At 41.0% G+C, this 18,207-nt stretch overlaps 1 non-coding gene and 1 pseudogene across 1 annotated transcript; one reads left to right on the top strand and one right to left on the bottom strand.

Moving 5' to 3' along the window:
• Positions 1 to 776: 776 nt before the first annotated feature.
• LOC112798827 (small nucleolar RNA R71) lies at positions 777 to 884 on the bottom strand. The gene has a single exon (XR_003200424.1). It is a non-coding gene; the product is annotated as a small nucleolar RNA R71 (small nucleolar RNA).
• Positions 885 to 16,621: 15,737 nt separating this feature from the next.
• On the top strand, positions 16,622 to 18,186 carry LOC112795000 (cullin-associated NEDD8-dissociated protein 1-like; annotated as a pseudogene).
• The last annotated feature ends 21 nt before the right edge of the window (positions 18,187 to 18,207 follow it).

The following is an 18,207-nucleotide window of genomic DNA, read 5'->3' as shown; positions in this document are numbered from 1 at the left end:
CAAAATGTTTTTAAAATCTTTTTAAATTGTTTTCGAAAATTTCTTCCCCTTTTCTCACATCCTTCTATTTATGGACTAACACTATTCCTTAATGCACAATTCGAACTCCATCTTCTTTGATAAGTTCGAATTTTCTACTTCTGCCTTCTATTTTTCTTTTTCTCTGACACCTCAAGGAATCTCTATACTGTGACATAGAGGATTCCTTATTTTCTTGTTTTCTTCTCTTTCATATGAGCAGGAGCAAAGACAAAAGCATTCTTGTTGAGGCTGATCCTGAACCTGAAAGGACCTTGAAGCGAAAGCTAAGAGAAGCTAAGGCACAATTCTCTGTAAAGGACCTAACAGAAATCTTCAAAGAAGAAGAACCCATGGCAGCCGAGAACAACAACAATGCCAACAATGCAAGGAAGGTGCTGGGTGACTTTACTGCACCTACTCCCGACTTCTATGGGAGAAGCATCTCTATCCCTGCCATTGGAGCAAACAACTTTGAGCTTAAGCCTCAATTAGTTTCTCTAATGCAACAGAATTGCAAGTTCCATGGACTTCCATTGGAAGATCCTCATCAGTTTTTAGCTGAATTCTTGCAAATCTGTGACACTGTCAAGACTAATGGGGTTGACCCTGAGGTCTACAGACTTATGCTATTCCCTTTTGCTGTAAGAGACAGAGCTAGGATATGGTTGGACTCACAACCTAAAGAAAGCCTGAACTCTTGGGAAAAGCTAGTCAATTCCTTCTTGTCAAAGTTCTTTCCACCTCAAAAATTGAGTAAGCTTAGAGTGGAAGTCCAAACCTTCAGACAGAAGGAAGGAGAATCCCTCTATGAAGCTTGGGAAAGATACAAACAATTAATCAGAAAGTGTCCCACTGATATGCTTTCTGAATGGAGCATCATAGGTATTTTCTATGATGGTCTCTCTGAACTATCCAAGATGTCTTTGGATAGCTCTGTTGGAGGATCTCTTCATCTGAAGAAGACACTTGCAGAAGCTCAAGAACTAATTAAAATGGTTACAAATAACCAATTCATGTACACTTCTGAAAGGAATCCTGTGAACAATGGGACTAATTAGAAGAAAGGAGTTCTTGAGATTGATACTCTGAATGCCATATTGGCTCAGAACAAGATATTGACTCAGCAAGTCAATTTGATTTCTCAAAGTCTGTCTGGAATGCAAAATGCACCAGGCAGTACTAAGGAAGCTTCATCTGAAGAAGAAGCTTATGATCCTGAGAACCCTTCAATGGAAGAGGTGAATTACACGGGAGAACCCTATGGAAACACCTATAATCCTTCATGGAGAAATCATCCAAATCTTTCATGGAAGGATGAACAGAGACCTCAACAAGGTTTCAACAATAATAATGGTGGAAGAAACAGGTTTAGCAATGGCAAGCCTTTTCCATCATCTTCTCAGCAACAGACAGAGAGTTCTAAGAAGAACACCTCTGACTTAGCAACCATGGTCTCTGATCTAATCAAAACCACTCAAAGTTTCATGACTGAAACAAGGTCCTCCATTAGAAATTTGGAGGCACAAGTGGGTCAGCTGAGTAAGAAAATTACTGAACTCCCTCCTAGTACTCTTCCAAGCAATACAGAAGAAAATCCAAAAGGAGAGTGCAAGGCCATCAACATGGCCGAATTTGGAGAGGAGGAAGAGGCAGTGAACGCCACTGAGGAAGACCTCCATGGACGTCCACTGGCCTCCAATGAGTTCCCCAATGAGGAACCATGGGAATCTGAGGCTCAAAATGAGACCATAGAGATCCCATTGGACTTACTTCTACCATTCATGAGCTCTGATGAATATTCTTCCTCTGAAGAGGATGAGTATGTCACTGAAGAGCAAGTTGCTAAATACCTTGGAGCAATCATGAAGCTAAATGACAAGTTATTTGGAAATGAGACTTGGGAGGATGAACCCCTTTGCTCACCAAAGAACTGGATGACTTGTCTAGGCAGAAATTACCTCAAAAGAGACAAGATCCTGGGAGGTTCTCAATACCTTGTGCCATAGGCACCATGACCTTCAAGAAGGCCTTGTGTGACTTAGGGTCAAGTGTAAACCTCATGCCTCTCTCTGTAATGGAGAAGCTAGGGATCTTTGAGGTACAAGCTGCAAAAAATCTCACTAGAGATGGCAGACAACTCAAGAAAACAAGCTTATGGGGTTGTAGAGGATGTTCTGGTAAAAGTTGAAGACCATTACATCCCTGCTAATTTCATAGTCCTAGAGACTGGGAAGTGCATGGATGAATTCATCATCCTTGGCAGACCCTTCCTAGCCACAGCAAAGGCTGTGATTGATGTTGATAGAGGAGAATTGATCATTCAAGTGAATGAAGAATCCTTTGTGTTTAAGGCTCAAGGATATCCCTCTGTCACCATGGAGAGGAAGCATGATGAGCTTCTCTCAAAACAGAGCCAAACAGAGCCCCCACAGTCAAACTCTAAGTTTGGTGTTGGGAGGCCACAACAAACTTCTAAGTTTGGTGTTGAACCCCCACATTCAAACTCTAAGTTTGGTGTTGGGAGGTTCCAACATTGCTCTGAGCATCTGTGAGGCTCCATGAGAGCCCTCTGTCAAGCTACTGACATTAAAGAAGCGCTTGTTGGGAGGCAACCCAATGTTATATTTGATCTATTTTCCTTTGTTATTTTATGTTTTCTGTAGGTTGATGATCATGAGAAGCCACAAAATCAATTGAAAAAGCAAAAATAGAAAGAAAAATAGAAAGAAAAATAGCACACCCTGGAGGAAGAACCTACTGGCGTTTAAACGCCAGTAAGGCTAGCAGATGGGCGTTTAACGCCCAGTCTGGCACCATTCTGGGCGTTTAACGCCAGAAAGGGGCACCAGAGTGGCGTTAAACGCCAGAGAAGGGCAAGAACTTGGCGTTAAATGCCAGAAATGGGCACCAGCCCGGCGTTTAACGCCAGAATTGGCACAGGGAGCAATTTTGCTCGCCACTTGGTGCAGGGATGACTTTTCCTTGACACCTCAGGATCTGTGGTCCCCACAGGATCCCCACCTACCCCACCACTCTCTCTCTGCTACACCCATTCACCAATCACCTTAACACCTCTTCCCCAAAAACCCTTCACCTATCAAATCCATCTTTCTCTTCACCACTCACATCCATCCTTCATAAAACCCCACCTACCTCACCATTCAAATTCAAACCACTTTCCCACCCAAACCCACCCTCCCATAGCCGAAACCTACCCCTCTCCCCACTCCTATATAAACCCATCTTCACTCCTTCATTTTCACACAACCTAAACACTACTTCTCCCCCTTTGGCCGAACCACAAAGCCACTTCCATCTCCTCCATTTCTTCTTTTTCTACTCTCTTCTTTTCTCTTTTGCTCGAGGACGAGCAAACCTTTTTGTTTTTCCATAACCATTTATGGCATCCAAGGCCGGAGAAACCTCTAGAAAGAGGAACGGAAAGGCAAAAGCTTCCACCTCCGAGTCATGGGAGATGGAGAGATTCATCTCAAGGGTGCATCAAGACCACTTCTATGAAGTTGTGGCCTTGAAGAAGGTGATCCCTGAGGTCCCCTTTCAACTCAAAAAGAGTGAATATCCGGAGATCCGACATGAGATCCGAAGAAGAGGTTGGGAAGTTCTTACCAACCCCATTCAACAAGTCGGAATCTTAATGGTTCAAGAGTTCTATGCCAATGCATGGATCACCAAGAACCATGATCAAAGTGTGAACCCGGACCCAAAGAATTGGCTCACTATGGTTCGGGGGAAATACTTGGATTTTAGTCCGGAAAGTGTAAGGTTGGCATTCAACTTGCCCATGATGCAAGGAGATGAACATCCTTACACTAGAAGGGTCAACTTTGATCAAAAGTTGGACCAAGTCCTCACAGTCATTTGTGAAGAGGGCACCCAATGGAAGAGAGATTCAAGAGGAAAGCCGGTTCAATTGAGAAGGCATAACCTCAAACCTGTGGCTAGAGGATGGTTGGAGTTTATCCAACGCTCAATCATTCCAACTAGCAACCGGTCCGAAGTTACTATAGACCGGGCTATCATGATTCATAGCATCATGATTGGAGAAGAAATAGAAGTTCATGAGGTTATAGCTCAAGAACTTTATAAGGTGGCGGACAAGTCCTCTACCTTGGCAAGGTTAGCCTTTCCTCATCTCATTTGTCACCTCTGTTATTCAGTTGGAGTTGACATAGAGGGAGACATCCCCATTGATGAGGACAAGCCCATTACTAAGAAGAGGATGGAGCAAACAAGAGACCCCTCTCATCATCAAATCCCTGAGATGCCTCAAGGGATGCACTTTCCTCCACAAAACTATTGGGAGCAACTAAACACCTCCCTAGGAGAATTGAGTTCCAACATGGGACAACTAAGGGTGGAGCACCAAGAACATTCCATCCTCCTCCATGAAATAAGAGAAGATCAAACAATCATGAGAGAGGAGCAACAAAGACAAGGAAGAGACATTGAGGAGCTCAAGCACTCCATAGGATCTTCAAGAGGAAGAACAAGCCGCCATCACTAAGGTGGACCCGTTCTTTAATCTCCTTGTTCTTTATTTTCCTGTTTTTCGAAAATTATGCTTATGTTTATCTATGTTTGTGTCTTGTGATCATTAGTATCTTAGTGTCTATGCCTTAAAGTTATGAATGTCCTATGAATCCATCACCTCTCTTAAATGAAAAATGTTCTTAATTAAAAAAAGATAAGAATTGCATGAATTTTGAATTTTATACAGATTAATTATTTTGAAGTGGTGGCAATACTTTTGTTTTCTGAATGTATGCTTAAACAGTGCATATGTCTTTTGAATTTGTGATTCATGAATGTTGGCTCTTGAAAGAATGATGAAAAAGGAGAAATGTTACTGAGGATCTGAAAAATCATAAAAATGATTCTTGAAGCAAGAAAAAGCAGTGAATACAAAAAAAATTTCGAAAAAAAAAGAGAAAGAAAGAGAAAGAAAAAGAAAAAAAAGAAAAAGAAAGAAAAAGAAAGAAATAAAGTTGTGATCCAAGGCAAAAAAGAGTGTGCTTAAGAACCCTGGACACCTCTAGTTGGGGACTCTAGCAAAGCTGAGTCACAATCTAAAAAGGTTCACCCAATTATGTGTCTGTGGCATGTATGTATCCGGTGGTAATACTGGAAGATAGAGTGCTTTAGGCCACGGCCAAGACTCAATAAGTAGCTGTGTTCAAGAATCATCATACTTAACTAGGAGAATCAATGACACTATCTGGATTCTGAGTTCCTAAAGAAGCCAATCATTCTGAATTTCAAAGGATAGAGTGAGATGCCAAAACTGTTCAGAGGCAAAAAGCTAAAAGCCCCGCTCATCTAATTAATATTGATCTTCATAGATGTTTTGGAATTCATTGCATATTCTCTTCTTTTTATCTTATTTGATTTTCAGTTGCTTGAGGACAAGCAACAATTTAAGTTTGGTGTTGTGATGAGCGGATAATTTGTACGCTTTTTGGCATTGTTTTTAGTATGTTTTTAGTATGATCTAGTTAGTTTTTAGTATATTTTTATTAGTTTTTAGTTAAAATTCACTTTTCTGGACTTTACTATGATTTTGTGTGTTTTTCTGTGATTTCAGGTATTTTCTGGCTGAAATTGAGAGACCTGAGCAAAAATCTGATTCAGAGACTAAAAAGGACTGCAGATGCTGTTGGATTCTGACCTCCCTGCACTCGAAGTGAATTTTCTGGAGCTACAGAAGCCCAATTGGCGCGCTCTCAACGTCGTTGGAAAGTAGACATCCTGGGCTTTCCAGCAATATATGATAGTCCATACTTTGCCCAAGATTTGATGGCCCAAACAGGCGTTCAAAGTCACCATCAGAATTCCCAGCGTTAAACGCCGGAACTGGCACAAGGATGGGAGTTAAACGCCCAAACTGGCATGAAAGCTGGTGTTTAACTCCAAGAAGAGTCTCTACACGAAAATGCTTCAATGCTCAGCCCAAGCACACACCAAGTGGGCCCGGAAGTGGATTTTTATGTCATTTACTCATCTCTGTAAACCCTAGGCTACTAGTTCTCTATAAGTAGGACCTTTTACTATTGTATCTGGAGATCTGGTGCACGAAATTGCAATCACACTTTGCAATCCCGCACAACTAACCAGCAAGTGCACTGGGTCGTCCAAGTAATACCTTACGTGAGTAAGGGTCGATCACACGGAGATTGTCGGCTTGAAGCAAGCTATGGTTACCTTGTAACTCTTAGTCAGGATATCAAAGATTATCAGGATTGATTGTAAAAAGCAAAAGAACATAAAACAGGTACTTGAATTGCAGTGATGAGAATAGGTTGAGGTTTTGGAGATGCTCTGTCTTCTGAACCTCTGCTTTCCTACTGTCTTCTTCTTCAAACACGCAAGGCTCCTTCCATGGCAAGCTGTATGCAAGGGTTTCACCGTTGTCAGTGGCTACCTCCCATCCTCTCAGTGGAAATGTTCAACGCACCCTGTCACGGCACGGCTATCCATCTGTCCGTTCTCAATCAGGCCGGAATAGAATCCAGTGATTCTTTTGCGTCTGTCACTAACGCCCAGCCCTCAGGAGTTTGAAGCTCGTCACAGTCATTCAATCATTGAATCCTACTCAGAATACCACAGACAAGGTTTAGACCTTCCGGATTCTCTTGAATGCCGCCATCAGTTCTAGCTTATACCACGAAGATTCTGATTAAAGAATCCAAGAGATATCTACTTAATCTAAGGTAGAACGGAGGTGGTTGTCAGGCACACGTTCATAGTTGAGAATGATGATGAGTGTCACGGATCATCACATTCATCCGGTTTAAGAACAAGTAATGTCTTAGAATGGAAGCAAGCAACTGAAAATCAAAATAGAATAAAAAGAAGAGAATATACTATAGACTCCAAAATATCAAAGAAACTTAGTTCCAATTAGATGAGCGGGACTAGTAGCTTTTTGCTTCTGAACAGTTTTGGCATCTCACTCTATCCTTTGAGGTTTAGAATGATTGGCATCCATAGGAACTCAGAACTCAGATTGTGTTATTGATTCTCCTAGTTAAGTATGATGATTCTTGAACATAGCTACTTTCTGAGTCTTGGCTGTGGCCGAAAGCACTCTGTCTTCCAGTATTACCACCGGATACATACATGCCACAGACACATAATTGGGTGAACCTTTTCAGATTGTGACTCAGCTTTGCTAGAGTCCCCAATTAGAGGTGTCCAGGGTTCTTAAGCACACTCTTTTTGCCTTGGATCACAACTTTATTTCTTTCTTTTTCTTTTTCTCTTTCTTTTCTTTCTTTTTTTTTCGTTTTTTTTATTCACTGCTTTTTCTTGCTTCAAGAATCAATTTGATGATTTTTCAGATCCTCAATAACAGTTCTCATTTTCCATCATTCTTTCAAGAGCCAACAATTTTAACATTCTTAAAACAACAAATTCAAAAGACATATGCACTGTTCAAGCATTCATTCAGAAAACAAAAAGTATTGTCACCACATCAAACTAATTCAACTAGTTTCAAGGATGAATTCAAAATCCTGTACTTCTTGTTCTTTTGTGATTAAAGCATTTTTCATTTAAGAGAGGTGATGGATTCCTAGGACATTCATAGCTTTAAGGCATAGACACTAAGATACTAATGATCATGTAATAAGACACAAACATAGATAAACTTAAGCATAAAAATTCGAAAAATAGAAAATAAAGAACAAGGAGATTAAAGAACGGGTCCACCTTAGTGATGGCGGCTTGTTCTTCCTCTTGAAGATCTTATGGAGTGCTTGAGCTCCTCAATGTCTCTTCCTTGCCTTTGTTGCTCCTCCCTCATGATTCTATGATCTTCTTTAATTTCATGGAGGAGGATGGAATGTTCTTGGTGCTCCACCCTTAGTTGTCCCATGTTGGAACTCAATTCTCCTAGGGAGGTGTTGATTTGCTCCCAATAGTTTTGTGGAGGAAAGTGCATCCCTTGAGATGCATATCTCCATCTCCCATGGCTCAGAGGTGGAAGCTTTTGCCTTCCCTTTCCTCTTTCTAGAGGTTTCTCCGGCCTTAGGTGCCATAAATGATTATAGAGAAACAAAAAGCAACGCTTTTACCACACCAAACTTAGAAGGTTTGCTCGTCCTCGAGCAAAAGAAGAAAGAAGAGAGAGAGTGGTGGGGTAGGTGGGGATCCTGTGTGGTCCACAGATCCTGAGGTGGCAAGGATAATTCATCCCTGCACCAAGTGGTGAGCAAAAATGCTCCTTCTGCCAATCCTGGCATTAAACGCCGGGTTGGTGCCCATTTCTGGCGTTTAACGCCAGCTTGGTGCCCATTCCTGGCGTTTAACGCCAGTCTGGTGCCCCTTTCTGGCGTTAAACGCCCAGAATGGTGCCAGACTGGGCGTTAAATGCCCATTTGCTGTCCTTACTGGCGTTTAAACGCCAGCAAATTTTCCTCCAGGGTGTGCTATTTTTCTTTCTATTTTTCATTCTGTTTCTGCTTTTTCAATTGATTTTGTGACTTTCCATGATCATCAACCTATAGAAAACATAAAATAACAAAGGAAAAATAATAAATATAACATTGGGTTGCCTCCCAACAAGCGCTTCTTTAATGTCAGTAGCTTGACAGTGGGCTCTCATGGAGCCTCACAGATACTCAGAGCCATGTTGCAACCTCCCAACACCAAACTTAGAGTTTGAATGTGGGGGTTCAACACCAAACTTAGAAGTTGGTTGTGGCCTCCCAACACCAAACTTAGAGTTTGACTGTGGGGGCTCTGTTTGACTCTATTTTGAGAGAAGCTCTTCATGCTTCCTTTCCATGGTTACAGAAGGGGGACCTTGAGTCTTATAGTTTACACTGTCTGTAAGCCACGGAGCTTCCTGAATAGCAAATAATTGCTCATCCAGAAAGGTTTCAGAGATCTCAGTGGGAGGAAGGGATGCTCCTGCTACTGGTTCTATCCGGGACAGGTGATCAGCTACTTGATTCTCTGTCCCTTTTCTGTCTCTTATTTCTATATCAAACTCTTGCAGAAGCAACACCCATCTTATTAGCCTGGGTTTTGAATCCTGCTTTGTGAGTAGATATTTAAGAGCAGCATGGTCAGTGTACACAATCACTTTGGATCCTACTAAATAAGATCTGAACTTGTCAATGGCATAAACCACTGCAAGTAACTCCTTTTCTGTGGTTGTGTAGTTCTTCTGTGCATCATTTAGAATACGGCTGCCATAATAAATGACGTGCAGAAGCTTACCATGCCTCTGTCCCAATACTGCACCAATGGCATGGTCACTGGCATCACACATTAGTTCAAATGGTAATGTCCAGTCTGGTGCAGAGATGACTGGTGCTGTGACCAGCTTAGCTTTCAGGGTCTCAAACGCCTGCAGACACTCCTTATCAAAGATAAATGGCGTGTCAGCAGCTAGCAGATTACTCAGAGGTTTGGCAATTTTTGAAAAATCCTTTATAAACCTTCTGTAGAATCCTGCATGCCCCAGAAAGCTTCTGATTGCCTTAACATTGGTAGGTGGTGGTAATTTTTCAATTACTTCAACTTTAGCTTGAGCCACCTCTATTCCCTTGTTTGAAATTTTATGCCCAAGGACAATCCCTTCAGTCACCATAAAGTGACATTTTTCCCAGTTTAAAACTAGGTTGGTCTCTTGGCATCTTTTCAGAACAAGTGCTAGATGGTTAAGGCAGGAGCTGAATGAGTCTCCAAATACTGAAAAGTCATCCATGAAGACTTCCAGAAATTTCTCTACCATATCTGAGAAGATAGAGAGCATGCACCTTTGAAAGGTTGCAGGTGCATTGCACAGACCAAAAGGCATCCTTCTGTAGGCAAATACTCCAGAAGGACATGTAAATGCTGTTTTCTCTTGGTCCTGAGGATCTACTACAATTTGGTTGTAACCTGAGTAGCCGTCCAAAAAGCAGTAGTATTCATGACCTGCTAGTCTCTCTAGCATCTGGTCTATGAATGGTAAAGGAAAATGATCCTTTCTGGTGACTGTATTGAGCCTTCTGTAGTCAATACACATGCGCCACTCTGTAACTGTTCTTGTAGGAACCAGTTCATTCTTTTCATTATGAACCATTGTCATGCCTCCCTTCTTAGGGACAACGTGGACAGGGCTCACCCAGGGACTATCAGAAATAGGATAAATAATCCCAGCCTCTAGTAACTTAGTGACCTCTTTCTGCACCACCTCCTTCATGGCTGGATTTAGCCGCCTTTGTGGTTGAACCACTGGCTTAGCATCATCCTCCAATAGGATCTTGTGCATGCATCTTGCTGGACTAATGCCCTTAAGATCACTTATGGACCACCCAAGAGCTGTCTTGTGTGTCCTTAGCACTTGAATTAGTGCTTCCTCTTCCTGTGGATGTAGAGCAGAGCTTATGATCACTGGAAAAGTGTCACCTTCTCCCAGAAATGCATATTTCAGGGATGGTGGTAGTGGCTTAAGCTCTGGTTTAGGAGGCTTATCTTCTTTCTGAGGAATTTTCAAAATTTCTTTTATTTCCTTTAGTTCCTCCAGATCAGGCTGAACATCTTTAAAGATGTCATCTAACTCTGATTCAAGACTTTCAGTCATATTGACCTCCTCCACCAAAGAGTCAATAATATCAGTGCTCATGCAGTCATTTGATGTGTCTGGATGCTGCATAGCTTTGACAACATTCAACTTGAACTCATCCTCATTGACTCTCAGGGTTAATTCACCTTTTTGGACGTCAATGAGGGTCCGTCCAGTTGCTAGGAAAGGTCTTCCTAGAATGAGAGTTGCACTCTTGTGCTCCTCCATTTCCAGCACTACAAAGTCAGTGGGAAAGGCAAATGGCCCAACCTTGACAATCATGTCTTCAATTATGCCTGATGGGTATTTAATGGAGCCATCAGCAAGTTGGAGACATATCCTGGTTGGTTTGACTTCTTCAGTCAAGCCAAGCTTTCTGATAATGGATGCAGGTATTAGGTTGATACTTGCCCCAACATCACATAGAGCTTTCTTGGTACAAGTACCCTCTAATGTGCATGGTCTCATAAAGCTTCCAGGATCTTTAAGCTTCTCTGGTAAGCTCTTTAATATGACTGCACTGCATTCTTCAGTGAGAAAAACTTTTTCAGTTTCTCTCCAATCCTTCTTATGACTTAAGATCTCTTTCATGAACTTAGCATAAGAAGGTATTTGCTCAAGTGCCTCTGCAAACGGAATCTTTATTTCAAGAGTCCTTAGATAGTCTGCAAAGCGAGCAAATTGCTTATCCTGTTCCGCTTGGCGAAGTTTCTGAGGATAAGGCATCTTGGCTTTATATTCTTCAACCTTAGTTGCTGCAGGTTTATTCCTTACAGAAGTGGTTGGAGAAGCCTTTTTAGAGGGATTACTGTCATCACTCTCAGGTGTCTGATCTTCCCTTGACGTCTGAACGCCAGGAATGGGTGAAGATTGGGCGTTTAACGCCAACTTCTCTCCCTTTTCTGGCGTTTGAACGCCAGAACTGGGCAGGGAATGGGCGTTTAACGCCAGCTTTCCCCCCTTTTCTGGCGTTTGAACGCCAAAAGTATTCCTCTCTGGGCTCTTACTGTCCTCAGAGGGATTTCGGACAGTGGTTTGGTTATCCTCTGTCAATTGTTCCTTGTTTGGCTTTTTGCTACTTTGAGCAGTGTTATTTAATGTCTTCCCACTCCTCAGTTGAACTGCTTGGCATTCCTCTGTTATCTGTTTAGATATCTGCTATTTTGCTTGATTCAGCTGCAGTTCTATGTTCTTGTTAGCAACTTTAGTTTCATGGAGCATCTCTTTAAATTCTGCTAACCGTTCTGTCATCAGGAGCAATTGTTGATTAAGCTCAATCATCTGTTCTTGAGGATTAGGATCAGTGGCTAGTGCCATGACTTCCTCTTTTGGAGAGAACTCATTGCTAGAGTACAAATATTGGTTTCTAGCAACAGTGTCTATAAGCTCTTGAGCCTCTTCAATTGTCTTCCTCATGTGTATAGATCCACCAGCTGAGTGGTCTAAAGACATCTGAGCTTTTTCTGTAAGCCCATAGTAGAAGATGTCTAATTGTACCCACTCTGAAAACATTTCAGAGGGGCATTTTCTTAGCATACCTCTATACCTCTCCCAGGCATTGTAAAGGGATTCATTATCCTCTTGTTTAAAGCCTTGGATGTCCAGCCTTAGCTGTGTCATCCTTTTTGGAGGGTAAAAGTGATTCAGGAATTTGTCTGATAACTGTTTCCATGTCTTTATGCTTGCTGTAGGTTGGTTATTCAACCACCTTTTAGCTTGATCTTTTACAGCAAATGGAAACAGTAATAGTCTGTAGACATCCTGATCCACCTCTTTATCATGTACTGTGTCAGCAATTTGTAAGAACTGTGCCAGAAACTCAGTTGGCTCTTCCTGTGGAAGACCGGAATACTGGCAATTTTGCTGCACTATGATAATGAGTTGAGGATTTAGCTCAAAGCTGCTTGCTTTGATGGGAGGTGTACAGATGCTACTCCCATATGCAGCTGTAATGGGGTTGGCATATGACCCCAGAGTCCTTCTGGACTGATCAATCCCACTTAGGTCCATAATGGATAAAGGGAAATGATATGGATTGCAAATAGATAAATTTTTTTTTTTAATTAACCGAGAAAAAATAAAATAAAACAAAAGAAAAATAAAATAACAATTCGAAAATTAAAAGAAAATAAGATCAAAGCAAATTGAAAACTGAATCAATTAGTTAATTAAAAAGATTTTGAGATTAGCAATTAAAAAGATATGATTGAAAAAATTTTTATGAAAAAGATTTGATTTTTGAAAAGAGGAAAGAGAAAAACAGCAAAATGACACCAAACTTAAAATTTTTAGAAAATCAAACACTAATTTTCGAAAATTTTTAAGGGAAAAACACAAAGAGGACACCAAACTTAGAATTTTTATGGATCAAAAAGGGACTAAGGACATGCAAAATCGAAAATTAAAAGAAAAGCAAAAGCATGCAATTGACACCAAACTTAAAATATGAAACTAGACTCAACTAAAAGACTCTAAACCAACAAAAACAAAACAGTCCTAATCTAAGCAACAAGATAAGCCGTCAGTTGTCCAAACTCGAACAATCCCCGGCAACGGCGCCAAAAACATGGTGCACGAAATTGCAATCACACTTTGCAATCCCGCACAACTAACCAGCAAGTGCACTGGGTCGTCCAAGTAATACCTTACGTGAGTAAGGGTCGATCCCACGGAGATTGTCGGCTTGAAGCAAGCTATGGTTACCTTGTAACTCTTAGTCAGGATATCAAAGATTATCAGGATTGATTGTAAAAAGCAAAAGAACATAAAACAGGTACTTGAATTGCAGTGATGAGAATAGGTTGAGGTTTTGGAGATGCTCTGTCTTCTGAACCTCTGCTTTCCTACTGTCTTCTTCTTCAAACACGCAAGGCTCCTTCCATGGCAAGCTGTATGCAAGGGTTTCACCGTTGTCAGTGGCTACCTCCCATCCTCTCAGTGGAAATGTTCAACGCACCCTGTCACGGCACGGCTATCCATCTGTCGGTTCTCAATCAGGCCGGAATAGAATCCAGTGATTCTTTTGCGTCTGTCACTAACGCCCAGCCCTCAGGAGTTTGAAGCTCGTCACAGTCATTCAATCATTGAATCCTACTCAGAATACCACAGACAAGGTTTAGACCTTCCGGATTCTCTTGAATGCCGCCATCAGTTCTAGCTTATACCACGAAGATTCTGATTAAAGAATCCAAGAGATATCTACTTAATCTAAGGTAGAACGGAGGTGGTTGTCAGGCACACGTTCATAGTTGAGAATGATGATGAGTGTCACGGATCATCACATTCATCCGGTTTAAGAACAAGTAATATCTTAGAATGGAAGCAAGCACGATTGAATGGAAAACAGTAGTAATTGCATTAATCCATCAAGACACAGCAGAGCTCCTCACCCCCAACCATGGGGTTTAGAGACTCATGCTGTGGAAGGTACACAAAGAAACGTGTAAAGTGTCATGAGGTACAGAAACAATGTCAAAAGATCCTATTAGTAGTAAGCTAGTAACCTAGGGTATACAGAAATGAGTAAATGACGTAAAAATCCACTTCCGGGGCCCACTTTGTGTGTGCTTGGGTTGAGCATTGATACTTTTCATGTAGAGAGCTTTTCTGGAGTTAACCGCCAGCTTTAGTGCCAGTTTGGGCGTTTAACTCCAAGTTTTATGCCAGTTCCAGCGTTAAACGCTGGAAATTCTGATGCTGATTTGCAACGCCGGTTTGGGCCATCAAATATCGGGGAAAGTATGGACTATTATACATTGCTGGAAAGCCCAGGATGTCTACTTTTCAATGTCGTTGAGAGCGCGCCAATTGGGCTTCTGTAGCTCCAGAAAATCCACTTCGAGTGCAGGGAGGTCAGAATCCAACAGTATCTGCAGTCCTTCTCAGTCTCTAAATCAGATTTTTGCTCAGGACCCTCAATTTCAGTCAGAAAATACCTGAAATCACAGAAAAACACACAAACTCATAGTAAAGTCCAGAAAAGTGAATTTTAACTAAAAACTAATAAAAATATACTAAAAACTAACTAGATTATACTAAAAACATACTGAAAACAATGCCAAAAAGCGTATAAATTATCCGCTCATCAAGATCTTTTGATCATGTTTTTATGATTGAACCCTCTTTGGGAGGCTGGCCATTCGGCCATGCCTAGACCTTGTTCTTATGTATTTTCAACGGTGGAGTTTCTACACACCATAGATTAAGGTGTGGAGCTCTGCTGTACCTCGAGTATTAATGCAATTACTATTGTTCTTCTATTCAATTCTGCTTGTTCTTGTTCTAAGATATCACTTGTTCTGAAACTTGATGAATGTGATGATCCGTGACACTCATCATCATTCTCACCTATGAACGTGTGCCTGACAACCACCTCCGTTCTACCTTAGATTGGGTGGATATCTCTTGGATTCTTTAACCGGAATCTTCGTGGTATAAGCTAGAATTGATGGCAGCATTCAAGAGAATCCGGAAGGTCTAAACCTTGTCTGTGGTATTCTGAGTAGGATTCAATGATCGAATGACTGTGACGAGCTTCAAACTCGCGATTGTGGGGTGTTAGTGACAAACGCAAAAGAATCACTGGATTCTATTTCGACATGATCGAGAACCGACAGTTGGATAGCCGTGTCGTGACAGGGTGCGTTGAACATTTCCACTAAGAGGATGGGAGGTAGCCACTGACAACAGTGAAACCCTTGCATACAGCTTGCCATGGAAAGGAGTAAGAAGGATTGGATGAAGACAGTAGGAAAGTAGAGAGACGGAAGGGACAAAGCATCTTCATACGCTTATCTGAAATTCCCACCAATGAATTACATAAGTATCTCTATCTTTACCTTTATGTTTTATTCATCATCCATGACCATTTGAGTTTGCCTGACTTAGATTTACAAGGTGACCATAGCTTGCTTCATACCAACAATCTCTGTGGGATCGACCCTTACTCGCGTAAGGTTTATTACTTGGACGACCCAGTACACTTGCTGGTTAGTTGTGCGAAGTTGTGTTTATGCCATGGTATTGAACACCAGGTTTTTGGGTTCATCACCGGGGATTATTTGAGTTGTAGTGATCACAATTTCGTCCACCATTGGGAAATGCTAGGATTTTCTTCCAATTTCAATCACTGTCATTCTCTCATTCTCTTCCTCTTCTCTTTCACTTATCCTCGCCACCGCAACACGCCTCAGAAGACGCGAGGACTAATCCGCCACCGCTGCGTAACCTGCTTCCGCCTCTGCCACGCAAAACGCCATTTTTGCTCCTGCGAGTTTCTCCTCCTTCCACAAGCTTTTGTTCTGGTAGCTTCTCCTTATCCATTAACATGCCTTCGCCTCCTCGATCTGTTTCTCTATTTGTGTTCTAACTTCTCACTTTTAGATCTGTAACTAAATTCACATCCTCTTGTTGTAATTACTTTAATGATTCTTATATGCTTATTATTCTAATTACATCCTCTCTCAATGATGTTTTCGATTTCGATTTTGTATTCACTCTTAATTATTTTTTCTAGCATTTCATCTTTCATGAGGATTTGACAATTGACTCGATGCTCTTTACTGCTTATTTCTTCCTAGTAATTTCATGGAAGTTCTATTTCGGTTTATTTCTTGTGATGTGTTGTTATCAAATTACCGAATTTAAGGATTTCCTCTTCTTGATTTTGGTTTTGGTTCCATCGTATTCTGATTTTGGTCCACTCCCTGCGATTGTTAATTTTGTTATTGTGCCACTACTTGATTGTTAATTTTGGTTTTGGTTCCATGGAATTTTTATTTTCTTACTGATGCAGAGGTACATAAAGCAAAACAATGATGTTGCCCTCTGTGCACCAAAGATGTGTATCAATTTCTTTCACTTCTCTACTTTCTTCGTACACATTATTACCTCATTACTTTTTTTCCATTAGGTTCCATCAAGAAAATAATCATTGTTTTAATATAACCGATATGGTACTATTACTTGATTGATTGTGTCAAAAGCAATTAAGAATTAAGATACAGGAGTTTTAGATATAATTGAAATATCAGTTGGAAAGTTCAAAAAGCAGCAGCCAAATGCCTAGCAGCATTGATTGTTTCTCGCCCTGAAATGCTTTCAAAGCTATATGATGAGGCTTGTCCCAAATTGATCGACAGATTTAAAGAGAGAAGAAATGTCAAGATGGATGTATTTAATACTTTCATTGAGCTCTTGCGTCAAACTGGCAATGTAACTAAAGGGAAGATTGATGCAAATGAAACGAGTCCTAGATGGTTGTTGAAGCAAGAAGTTTCAAAGATTGTCAAATCTATAAATAGGTAGTTGCGTGAGAAATTTATCAAGACAAAGGTTGGTGCATTTTCTATTCTGAAAGAATTGGTGGTTGTCTTGCAAACCACATTGGGTCACTCATTCCAGGAATCGAAAAAGCATTAAATGACAAATCATCTACATAAAATTTGAAGATTGAAGCTCTCGTATTTACTAGATTGGTATTATCTTCACACTCTCCTGATGTTTTCCACCCATATATTAAGGCTCTTTCTGCTCCTGTTCTATCAGCTATTGGTGAGCGATATTATAAGGTCAATGTTGAGGCCTTGAGGGTATGCGGAGAACTCGTACATGTTGTCCACCCAAGCATTGAGGGATCTAGATTTGATTTCAGACCGTACGTCCATCACATTTATAATGGCATTATGTCGCGCATAATAAACCAAGATCAGGATCAGGAGGTTAAGGAGTGTGCCATCTCCTGCATTGGCCTCATTGTGTCAACATTTGCTGATCATCTAAATGAAGAACTACCAGCATGCCTTCCTGTACTTATTGATCAAATGGTAAATGAGATAACTCGTCTTACAGCTGTCAAGGCATTTGCTGTCATTGCTGCTTCTCTACTTCGGGCAGATCTGTCATGTTCTGGAGCATGTAACAGCAGAGTTGACTGCATTTCTATGGAAAGTAATCGAGCACTAAGGCAGGCAACCTTAGGAACCTTAAATTCACTTATAGTTGCATATGGTGATAAGATTGGTTCTTCTGCATATGAAGTTATTATTGTAGAACTCTCGGGACTAATTAGTGATTCTGATTTACATATGACAGCTCTTGCCCTTGAACCCTGCTGCACGTTAATGAGTGACAAGAGGTCCAGTCCTAGTGTTGGTCTGGCTATCAGAAACAAAGTTCTTCCTCAAGCTCTGACATTAATTAAAAGCTCCTTGCTGCAAGGGCAAGCCCTTTTGGCTTTACAGAATTTTTTTGCTGCTTTAGTCTATTCTGCAAATACTAGCTTTGATTCTTTGCTGGAGTCACTACTTGCCAGTGCCAAGCCTTCACCACATTCAGGTGGCATTGCCAAACAAGCGTTGCATTTAATAGCTCAATGTGTGGCAATTCTGTGCCTTGCTGCTGGGGATCAGAAGTGTTCATCCACAGTGAAAATACTGACAGACATTCTCAAGGATGACAGCAGTTCTAATTCTGCTAAGTAGCACCTTGCCCTTCTATGTTTGGGAGAGATTGGTATGAGGAAGGATCTAAGTGCACATGCTCATATAGAAAATATTGTCATTGAATCCTTCGAATCTCCTTTTGTTTGAACTTTGCTCTTGTTCATTTTT

The sequence above is a fragment of the Arachis hypogaea genome, chromosome 4 (assembly GCF_003086295.3).
Source record: "Arachis hypogaea cultivar Tifrunner chromosome 4, arahy.Tifrunner.gnm2.J5K5, whole genome shotgun sequence".
In the NCBI taxonomy this organism is placed as follows: Eukaryota; Viridiplantae; Streptophyta; class Magnoliopsida; order Fabales; family Fabaceae; genus Arachis; species Arachis hypogaea.
Note: the sequence above shows the minus strand (reverse complement) of the source record. Positions and strands in the feature narration are given on the sequence as shown.